This window comes from Zalophus californianus, chromosome 3, assembly GCF_009762305.2.
Source record: "Zalophus californianus isolate mZalCal1 chromosome 3, mZalCal1.pri.v2, whole genome shotgun sequence".
Lineage (NCBI taxonomy): Eukaryota > Metazoa > Chordata > Mammalia > Carnivora > Otariidae > Zalophus > Zalophus californianus.
In genome coordinates, this window is record NC_045597.1 from 185,430,948 (window position 1) to 185,443,069 (window position 12,122).

Here is a 12,122-nt window from a genome sequence, read left to right on the forward strand (position 1 = left end):
GGGGGGGCCAGCCTGCTATGGCTCCTTCCAGAGACAGGCTGAGGTCTACGGAAGAGCAGAGGGCAGAGAACAAACAGGCAGGCAGCCACCAGACCAGGTGATACCTTCAACAGAGTGGGGGACAGGGCGTGAAAACTCAGGTGCGCCTCTCAGAAAGATCACTCTGTTGGCGAATGGGGGCAAGACCCGCAAGAATCCATGTGGGGAAATCAGTGAAGAGGTATGGCAGTCATCCCAGGGAAAACACGGCCGGGATCAGAGTGGAGGGTGGCGGCAGGGCCAGCTAGAGAGGAAATGTCAAGAGCCATTTAAAAAGGAAAACAGCAACACTTGTAAGAAGTGGGATGTGGAGGGTGAGAAAGGGCGAGGACGAAGGTGAGTCCCAGCCTCCTGGCTTGTCTTAGCCAGAGATGCTGCTGACATTTACTGAACCTCCTTCCAGCGGCCAGTTTCCGTTCTAGGCATTTGCCAATACAACAGAATCCCATTCACATGGTGGGGCTGGAGCAGGGGATTGGAATGGAAAGCCGGTAAAACCACTTTCTAGAAGTAGATCTTAATCAAACAAAAGGAATTAAGAGTTTCTCCCAGGGAAACGGAAGCAATATGAAGAAAAAACATCAGCTCATTTTAACGATTATCAGCGGAATTCTGACCATATTGACCAGGACTGAGCTAGGTAGGTACTGGGGGGGATCTATTGCATGGTAGCTAAAAAAGAAAGGTTTGGGGTCAGAAGATGCAAGAAGCTGGGGGAGGGAGGAAGCAGAAAGAGAAGGAGGAAGTGGAAGAGGAAGTGGAAGAGGGAGGAAGACAGGGACCCAGAATATCAAGGGGGAAACGGGGGGGAGAGGGGGCGGGGAGAGACACAGAGAAAGAACTCCTTAAAAGGCAGAGAGAAAGAGAAACTGGTGGAGACGGGATGGTTGTGGGTCCCCTGTGGAGCCACACCGCCACCTGCTGTAACCACTGAGGGACCTAACGCGGGCACTGCTTTCAAGAGTCACCGAGACAGTGGGGCGCCGGAGGGGGGAGTGATTTGAACATTTGAGTGAAGGGATTCTCGCCTCTCAAGTTATCTTTTATTCTAATAAAATGGATTTGACACCACTTTCCTTCCACGAACCTCTTTTTGCAACCCAGCGTTAAGTGTTTACAGGTGGGGAGCTCGGGGCCATCCAGGGGTCACTGGCTCAACTGCTTTCACGTGACATCTTCCATCCAGGTAACTCAGGGGCGCCTGTGGCAACAGAAGCCACTCAGTCGTTATAAAAGGAGGGCCCCTGCCCCAGCCCCAGGAGGACGCGCACTTGACATTTCACCTGAAGTGGCAACACCATCCAGCACCATGCCTGGCATATGATACCTACCGAATACCTACCAACAATGGCATGTGTCCCCCAGGTCAGCTGACCACCGTGCAAACCGGATTTTAAAAGACAACGAAGGTACTAGAATTCTGAAAGAGGTGCCCGCCTCAAATATGCCACAAAGGCACTAAAGCACCACAACCCTGAAGGGCACCTGCATCCTGAGCAAAGCCCACTTCCTGGAAAAACAAGAACGGTAACAGCTCTGCAATTCTACAACCCGTAGAGCCCAGATTTCCCAGTCAGATGCTCAAATACCTGGATTTTTCTAATATGAAACAGAGTCTGTTTATATTTGGCTTTTTAAAAACCTATCCCTTCGCCTTCCCTCAGCCCCATGCCCTGAAACTCTCCTCTGCACTGGATCCGGCTTCCTGCCAGGCAGTAATACCTTGACTTCAGCCCAAACTTTGACCCCAAATTCTGTATTTTCTCTTTAACAGCGGGTCCGTTCTCTTCCCCCCTCCTTAGTACACAGGTTGGTGAATATAGAAGATGCTCAGTCACAGTGAGTGAACTGAATTTGCTAGGAGGATGGAATCACAGTGCAAAATAACCTTTGCATAAATATTTGCAGCAAGGGTTCTTTTCTTAGCAAATGTCTGATTTGGACAAATAATAAAAATGCCTGGGAGTAGGTCTCCCAAAATTGACAGTTTTTGTCAGGCAGAGAAATCAAAGGATTCTTTTTTATATTTATATTTTAAGTGTGCATATTCAAATTTTCTAATTTCCCACACTGAAAATGTATATATATTGTGTAACACAAAAAGAAAAATATCACAGATGCTTTTATAGGTATTTTACTTGTATTGTCACAACTCCAAATCACGTTGCTGATTACCAAGGGAAATAATACCCATGCTCTGTGCCTACAGTTGTTTGGGCAAAAGGATAACTGGTAGCATTAAGAAAAGGCTGACTTTATTACGGGTAATTTTTAGGTGGAGGGGTGTATGGAGGGAAAAGATCCAGTCTTATTAAAAGAGAAGACTTTTTAAGACACGAGGAACAACCATCACAATAAGGTGCACTGCCAATAAATGAAACTCTTTTTTAAAGGAGCATTGCGTCTTTTAACAAGTAAAAAAAGAAAACCTTTGGAGATGTTAAAAATTCTGAAACAGCTCTAGGTTTATGAATAGAGTGTAAATCATCATTAATTCACAGGCAAAGGAAAAAAGTGCCTTAAATATACGGTAGAAAAGCAAACCACCACTGTCCTGAGTTCCATCCTTACAAATAGTTAGCATTCTCCTCCAAACACACATTTCAGGACAAATGAAAGAATATATTGTAGATGACACAGCTGGATCGTGACGATGCTCAAGAACTCAACAGTGAGCCTGCCTAGATAGCGGCAACTGCAAACTAACGCTTGAACCTGTCCATCATCCTGGGGATTTTTTTATGTTGTCTAAGTGTTTCTAGAAGTCTTCTCTTGGATTTGCCTTCGGAACTAGGTCACAAACTAGTCACATGAAAAAATCAACGTCTTCATAATTTTTTAGCTTTGTCTTTATGTCTTTTTTTTCATGATGCTTTTGGCCACTAGAGGGTGGATTCTACCTATGATCTACACCAGCTGAAAGAAGAAAAAAACGTTACTCAGGAGTTTAACAAAGGAGGAGCAACTTAAATGTTTTACAAAAGGGAAATGCATGCACAAGGGGATGCAAATATGTAAAGAAGAAATATCATCTCCTTTACTAATAAAGCTTAATATTCATATATTTCTTTGCAGCTTACAAACTCACCAGTATGCCCTCTAAACATATGGTAGCTACGGTTAAAATTAGCCTTTATAAAGTAGCCCGTTTTTCTTACTAATTCCCTATAGAAGGTAATTTTTTAAATACAAATTCTTCTGACACTATGATTAAAGCACTAAGATCCAAGATTAAATGTAATGACAAAATAATATTTTACAACTTTGATTTTAAAGATCATTGTGGTGCGTGTTTCCTTATAAACAACAAATAAAATGTTTTTTTTCTGTTTTTTGGTTTTGGGGTTTTTTTTTAAGATTTTATTTATTTAGAGAGAGAGAGAACACCAGTGGGGGAGGCAGAGGGAGAGGGAGAAGCAGACTCTCCACCGAGCAGGGAGCCCGACACGGGGCTCGATCCCAGGACCCCGGAATCATGACCTGAGCCAAAGGCTTAACTGACTGAGCCACCCAGGCGCCCCATAAATAAAATGTTTTAATGAAATATTCCTATGACCTCATCTGACTAGCACTAGTTTATAAATACACGTAAAAATGGTGTGGTTTATTCTTGAGATGAGGAGAATGATGAAGAGATTTGGAAAAGAAAAGGTAGGCTCAAAGCCCTCACATTCTAGAGGTTGTTCAGTATGGAATGCACCCAGGCCGACACAGGACCCCGCACGGGCAATAGGGAAGTGTTGGGGGGAAATCAAAGATTAAGGTCCTCTGACAGTACTTTGGAGAGAAAATAAATCTTAGATGATCATTTTCATGCAAGTATGTTAATGAACAAAGAAGAATTTCTAAAGGTGAAAAGTACAGGAAAGTTTTTTAAATGCTTCATTCCTTTTAATTTATTTCACAAATTGCTTAAATTTGATTTTAATTTACTTAATTATCACCAAATATTCTTTGGAGGTGTTTGCCCTCGAAAGGACTTGTGTCTGTTCATCACACTATACCAGTGGTTCTTGCCATGCGGTCCTAAGATCAACAGCATCAGCATCACCTGGAAACTCGAAAAATGCAAGTTCTCAGGCCCCAACCAAGACCTACTCACTCAGAAACTCTGTGGGTGGAGCCCAGAACTCTGATTTCATAAGCCCTTTATGTGATTCTAATGCACAGTGAAGTCTGAGAGCCACTGAGCTTTACAAAGCACACACCTCGCACAACTTCTGATTCTCAGAAGGGCAGGAAGCGGTAGGAGTTATCTATGACAGGTGCCAGATAAGGCACGATAATATTTTTTAATATCTGTGGCTTCCCCTCATCCTATCAAAAAACCCACCACAAAGCATATGGTCAGAACATGTACCAGTCACAGCCATATAAATAAACCAACAGTGAAATGTGGTCAGATGACCTACCAACCATAGACGCATAGACTAAATGAAACTACACTCCTCTCTGATTTGCTCAAGGGAAGAAAACAATTCAAAGGAATTCCAAACTGACAGCAAATGCCAAATTTGGCGTTGGGGGGAAGCTAAAATGAGGGAAGGTGATAAGGGTATAGAAGTGGGCAAACATTTATTTCTCCCTGTAGGACTTGGAGTCATATATACCTAATCAGAATGTGGAGAAACAAGTCTAAATTTAGATTATTGAGTGCAGTTTTTCCCCACATCTCTGACCCAGCTTCCTAAACCCATAGAAAGAACATTTTGGATAAGAGAATACCATCAGAAAATGGTAGACAGAGCTCATAGAAACAGAGAGTAGAAGGGAAGTTTCCTGGGGCTAAGGAGATGGGGGTCAAAGGGTACAAACTTCCAGTTATAAGATTAACAAGTTCTGGGGATCTAATGTACAGCATGGTGATTAATTAATAATGCTGTATTACATACTTGAAAATTGCTAGGAAAGTTGATCTCGAATGTTCTTACCACAAAAAAGAACTGGTAATTCAGTGACATGATGATGTAAACTATGCTATGGTGGTAATCGCTTTGCAATATATAAGTGTATCAAATAAACATATTGTACATCCTAAATTTACACAACATTATATGTCAATTATATTTCACTAAGTCTGGGGAAAATTTTTTTGATTAAAAAGAAAAGCAAAAATGGCAGACAATCTACAATAATAATTTTTACAACCAAAACTTGAGAAACATGATCTAAGTTATGCTGTTTCTGATGATAAAAGGGGGTCTCATGGATACATAGTTTAGTACCAAAGTAGATGTGTGATGGAAAACAAAACACTGTGATCAAGACTATTCCAGAAAATTCTGGTGCATGGAATCCACAATGCAGATGTAGATTTTTCTCCAGGTATATTTGCGTTCCCTCTCCTATCACTGAGGACATTCAAAGGCACAATACAAAGCAATCCTCAAGGCTCCCTCTTAGTCACTGTCATTCTCAAGTAAATATGCTGAATCCTTAAGACTGTTAAACACCAAGGAAATTTCTCATAGTCATTCATAAACATTTTTAGAAGCACACACTTCCCACTTGGCCACCATCCCTACAGGCTGTACATTCATAAGGGCTGAAGCTGACACTTACAGTTACGATTTCAGCTGAAGAACTTCATGGAGATATCTCTTTGTGGTTTTGATTTGCATTTCCCTGATGATCAGTGATGTTGAGCATCTTTTCATGTGTCTGTTGGCCATCTGTATGTCTTCTTTGAAAAAGTGTCTATTCATATCTTCTGTCCATTTTTTAATTGGATTATTCATTTTGGGGTGTTGAGTTTTCTAAGTTCTTTGTACATTTTGGATACTAACCCTTTATCAGATATGTCATTTGCTAATATCTTTTCCCTTCCAATAGGTTACTTTCTAGTTTTGTTGATTGTTTCTTTCTGTGCAGAAGCTTTATTTTGATAAAGTCCCAATAGCTTATTTTTGCTTTTGTTTCCCTTGCCTCTGGAGACATAGTTAGAAAGAAATTGCTATGGCCGATGTCAAAGACGTTACTGCCTGTGTTCTTTTCTGGGATTTTTATGGTTTCATGTCTCACATTAAGGTCTTTAATCCATTTTGAATTTATCTTTGTGTATGGTGTAAGAAAGTGGTCCAGCTTCATTCTTTTGTATGTTTTCACAGCACCATTTTTTGAAGAGACTGTCTTTTTCCCTTTGCATATTCTTTTATTACAGTGAGATACCACCTCACACCAGTCAGAATGGCTAAAATTAACAAGTCAGGAAACGACAGATGTTGGCGAGGATGCAGAGAAAGGGGAACCCTCCTGCACTGTTGGTGGGAATGCAAACTGGTGCAGCCACTCTGGAAAAGAATATGGAGGGTCCTCAAAAAGTTAAAAATAGAACTACTGTACGACCCAGCAATTGCACTACTAAGTATTTACCCAAATAATGCAAAAATACTAACTCAAAGGGATACATGCACCCTGATGTTGATAGCATTACCCATACTAGCCAAATTATGGCAACAGCCCAAGTGTCCATCAACTGATGAATGGACAAAGAAGATGTGGTGTATATATATACAATGGAATATTATTCAGCCATAAAAAAGAATGAAATCTTGCCATTTGCAATGACACGGATGGAGCTAGAGAGTATTATGCTAGGCAAAATATGTCAGTCAGAGAAAGACTAATACCATATGATTTCACTCATATGTGGAATTTAAGAAACAGAAAAAGGAGCAAAGGGAAAAAAGAGAGAGAAAAGCAAACCAAGAAACAGACTCTTAACTATAGAGGACAAACTGATGGTTGCCAATGGGGAGATGGGGGGAGGGATGGGTGAAATAGGTGATGGGGATTAAGGAGGACACTTGTTGTCACGAGCACCAGGTGATGTGTGGAAATGTTGAATCACTATATCGTACACCTGAAACTAATATTACACTGTATGTTAACTAACTGGAATTTAAATCAAAACTTTTAAAAAATATGTAATGGCTACAGTTTTATATATTATCCCTTGCACTTTCTCACATTAGAAATTCAAAATGAGAAACAGACACACATAAAATAGTTATTAATTAAGGGGGAAAAAAGAACTTTGTGGAGAAAAGGAACCACCAGAACTGTACCTTGAGGAAACTGGATTATAAATTTCTAAATGCAAATCAACTGGAATCAGAACTCAATTATTTGAGTCAATCCTGAGTTCTGTTCCTATTGCCTCTACTAAGTGATCATTAAGATGCCTAAATGTAGGGCACTTACTCATTTAAGAGGTTACGAAGCAGTGAAAAATCAAAAGTATAGATCCTAGTAGAGTATGAATATAAATAATCAAAAGTAGAAAATAAAATTTCCTTGACATAAAGCAAAGACCAGCTCCACCTATAGACTCGTGAAGAAATTCTGAAATAAGGAAAGCAATTGTCTTGCAAACACTCCTTATCCCTTGGGTAGGCAAGTTCACTGGGACCTCAAACCATCATACCTGCACGCTGCATTTATTTTTCAACTATCCTCCTCAAATCTGCTTTATAAATATATGAAAGTCATTCACATTCCTCACATATGTAGGTTTAAGATTATGGTAGATTACAAAAAAAAAAAAATGGCCACAGATTCTCTGTAGCTCCTCCCACTGGAAGAAGGAGTCTATGGACTTGACCTATGATATGCCCCTGCCAGTGAGACATTGGCAAACACAACAGAAGAAGAAGCTTTAAAGAGCGTTTATGCATTGGGCCTGTCCTCTCTTGCTGCTTTTGCAACCCAGCTGCCATGTGAACGAGCCCAGACTGGTCTGCTGAATGAGCAACATGTCGCCCAGAGGCCCCCATCATTCCAGCCATGCGCCAGACACGTGCGTGAGCACGGACTGCCCATATGCCCCGATGCCTTCGATGCCGTTCCTTTTCATCTGGCTCTGGGAATGTCCCTGAAATGTTCTTTCCTCTTCACAGTTGGCTTTTGTTTTTTCGTTCTTTGCCTGGAGAGAGCTTGGATGTCCTACCCCTTCCACGGAGTGGCTCGGGGGCAGTGGTCTGTCGTCACTGTCCATAGTGGAGGCACAGCTAGGCCCCGGAACCTCAGGGCTGGGGCCCCTGTGACAATGTGCTGTTGTAGGGGACGGTCTGAGATATAGGGTGACCGACGGCAGCCTGCATCCCCAGTCCCAAATAGACAACCCCAAAGGAGACTTGCTTGCATGTTCTACTTTTTTTTCCCTGGCCTTTTAGCTTCACTGCGCTTTTAAATTCTTTATTGATTTGGATTTGTCTAAAAACCTGCGGACAATGCCCTGCATTTGTTCCGTTGGTTTTCTATCACCGTCATTAATTTTCAATTTAAGGGCACATGATGGAAGCTGCTGCTTATGTTGAGTGCTTTTACAAAATTGCTCCCATTTTAATGAAGATTCTGAGCCCCTAGGTGTGCCTGCAGCAGAGTGATACATGACCTCTTTTTTTATTCCAGCACATTGTCAACTCAAAAGCACTTACTGATTTTGTGGAGAAGCCTGTCCTCTCCCGTGTCATCAGCTGCTTCCTTATGCAATACCACAGTGCTCCATCTAAAATCCCATGTGGCTTTAGAGGAGTTGCCTGGAGAGATCGTTAGCTGTTTGGACTGAAGTCTTAATGATATGTTGATGGTGATCCGGATCATGTTTCATTTTTTTCAATACCAGATGGTTTCTGATGCTACAGATCAGAGCGAATGTCCGAGGTTTAATTCATTAGTAAAAGTATGTCTTTAGATGGGATAAGCCCAACTGAAAGGAAGTGTGGACTAAGTAATGTGTACTGCCTTGTGGTCTGGACTTTCAGATTCCAGTGGTAAGAAAAAAGGTTGTATGTCTTCTAGGCATTGGGGCCCCGAGGAGTGAGAAGCACCACCCCTCAAGAGAGAGACCACTTCAGCTGAAGGGTGACACATCTGTCTTGTGGCCATGTCTGTATTTCTCATCTGAGTCACAGGAGAGCAGTCTATTTAAGCAGGTGTAAGCAGCACGCACCAGATGAGATGCGGTCCTAAGTTTCAGTCCCAGGTAGCCCCCAGCAACAATTTTGAAGGAGCTGAATCTGTGGTGTAATAAAAGTGGAAGGGGTCCCCCTCCCCACGAGCAGCTCAATCTCGTTGCAAGTCAGAATTGCGTTTCTCTGTGCTGGGAAGGAAGGAACCAGGAGCCACTCACTGGACCACAACCAAGGCCGCTTTTCAAGCCTCATCTCAGGAGCTGTGCTGAGACAAGAGGAGTCTAGAAGCTTCTTCTTGTGATTGGCTCAAACATATGTGAGTGCCCAGGTTCCCACATAACTGGGGGGAGGGGGCACAAGTAGGCTTCTGCTGAGAGTCTACCTATTGGTCAAGAACTTCAGTGCTAGGCAAACCCAGTTAAATTTGGGGCTCTGTCACCGCCACCTCCTACTGTTCATACTCTCACTGCCTCAACTTCTTCATCCAAGAATTAAAAAAATGGGAATACTACAACCTGGGGTTAAGTAAGAGAGAATTTTGTCAAGTGACTGGCACAGAGTCCGGACATAGGCAGTTCTTATAGATGCGAGCTACTTAGGCAAAGCTGCCTGGATGAAGAGCATTACCTGGATATATACAAGGTCCTGATGAACCCCAGTTTAATGTGTTCTTCTGAGGTGGCTATTAAGACAACTACTGCTTAGGAAATCTGGTTAAAATATTTCATTTTTCAGTCTTTTACTTATCACTAGTGAGTCAAAGCCACAGTTTGAACCCATTTCCTGTTTATTCTGAAATAACAGAGGCTCTGGATCCCAAATGCCTGGGGTTCAATCTTGGCTTCATCCTTAACTAGCTCTGTAGTCTTGGGCTCAGAAATGGCAACAACCATGGTCCCCCTACTTAAGGACTGTGGCGATCCGAGGACCCATTGCACTTAAAAGAGCTCCACCCAGCACCAGGCTCTTAAATATTTATCCCTGAAGCCACCAAGAGCCCAGGCAGCAAGCAATCACTTAATCCTGTAAGAAGGTGGACCTGTACCCACTACGGCCATGAAGACGGATCCCACCTCCACTCCAACTCTAGCCTTGAACCTCATATGAAAAGAATCGGGGCACAGATTTAATTATTCCTCACTGATCTTCCCCAGGGAAAAGCAGAGCTGACATCTGCACAACTGCTTCGTGTTTTATAGATTTCAAAGCGCAAGACCACATGCATCATCTCATTTGAGCTTTATGGTTCATCCCCATTTCGTAGACGAGGAAACTAAGGCTGCCAGAGGCCAACCGCACAGCTGCTCAGTGACAAAGCAGAGACTTGAGTTGGGCTCTGCTCAACTCTCAGCCAGACCCCTTTCCCTCACAGCTGGGAAGAGAGGCAAGGATGATGACTTTGAGTTCTCAATTCCAGATGCCCAGACTCTCAGCAAAGCTGAAAAACACTAGCGATCGTAATTAAGTCCCCACCACAAAACAAAGTAAGAGTCAATGGCTTAGTTGTAAAAGAGTTTCAAATATGTCCCCATCTGACCTTCACAGCCATGAACTTCATGAGAAGTTCCTGCAATTATGTGATGGCAGTGTCTCACATAGAGCCATCCTCAGAAATGCACAGCGTAGTGAAGCAAGCTATTATCAGCTGCCATCCCTGGCCTGCATTCAGGTAAGGGGATGTCAAATGCTTTCTTCTGTCTTCACAGATGATTTCTAAAACCTACGGCGAGCAGGTAAACGTAAACCTCCATTCCTTTTCAACAATAGTTCAGCCACGAATGAGCTCTCAACCACTTGAATTTTAAGCGGAGTGGTGGGAGAAGAAGGAACAGAGATCCTCCGTAATTAAAGGCCGGTTCATCAACACTTTCAAACATACGGATTAGCCATTTAAAGCGAGGTTAAAAAGCAGGCTTGTGAATAGATTTTAACATCAAGACTCTCATAAAAACTCCATATGCTCCACCAGCAAGTGCCCTTCCCTCATTACTGGTGTCCTTTCTCCCCTTCTATCAACCCCTCGGGTCACCAGCCTAAAGAAGGCAATTATCACTAATTCTCCCCGAATGCCCCCCAAATTAGAATAAAAACAAAATGGTGATGAAGTATGGCCATGGCAGCAGCTATGGACACAACTGGGGCAGACTCCTCTGCGTCCCGTGCTGTGGGAGGCTTAAGGCTCCTTCTGCACATTCTCCTATTTCTCTGAGTGTCCCAAGTTAAAGCTGGAGAGGTACCTTCGGCTCCATTCTGACCCTATTCCCTGCATTCAGCTGACAACTCTGATGATTCCACCTGTCGGTTAGATTTTAGGTCCAACCTTTCATTCCCACTGCCATAGGTTCAAGCCCTCACTGCCAGCTGCCTGAGCTTCCTGACTCCTCTGCTGTTTTACCTTCTCTTCTTGACTGTAATTCGATCGATCTGTAATATCTAATTCTACCAGGATAATCTTTCTTCCCCATTCTTCCTAGAATCACTCATTCTTCCTAGAAATCTCCCAATTCTATCAGAACAATCTTTCCAAAACACAGATCAGGGGAGCCTGGGTGGCTTAGCGGGTTAAGCGCCTGCCTTTGGCTCAGGTCATGATCCCAGGGTCCTGGGATCGAGCCCCACATTGGGCTCCCTGCTCAGCCGGAAGCCTGCTTCTCCCTCTCCAACTCCCTCTGCTTGTGTTCCCCCTCTCTCTGTGTCTCTCTCTGTCAAATAAATAAATAATATCTTTAAAAAAAATAAATAAAACACAGATCAGTTCCCATACAATGCAAAATGTCCCCAAGTCTTCATTTTGCAAACTCAGCATCTAGAGTCTCCCCAGCGTGCCCCAGTGAGCATTTCAGCCTTACCATTCATTACGGCACCCAGGGCAACTTACTCTGCAGCCAACTGCATCTACTGTTCTCTGAACCTCCCTTCTCCTCCCCCTCCCACCCTCACCCAGGACTTTTGTTCCATAGCGTCCTTCCCCCGTGTATAAATCCACAATATTTCCCTGTCCAGCTCATTGGAAATTCTGACTGGGCTGTTGTTAATACAAAACTTCAATTGACTGAACTTTCAATATTTTGAGTATTTCAATCAGTTAAGTCCAGTCAATGCTCTCCAACTAAAGGCTACCAGGGATACACCTAGAGTTGAACAAGTCGGGTTTATCACTCACTGCAG

The 12,122-nt window shown here is 42.9% G+C and overlaps 1 protein-coding gene across 2 annotated transcripts in view; it reads right to left on the reverse strand.

Annotated features, from left to right (window-relative positions):
- Window positions 1-12,122, reverse strand: part of DNER (delta/notch like EGF repeat containing) — a 296,900-nt gene that overhangs the window by 45,262 nt on the left and 239,516 nt on the right. The window lies entirely within an intron of this gene.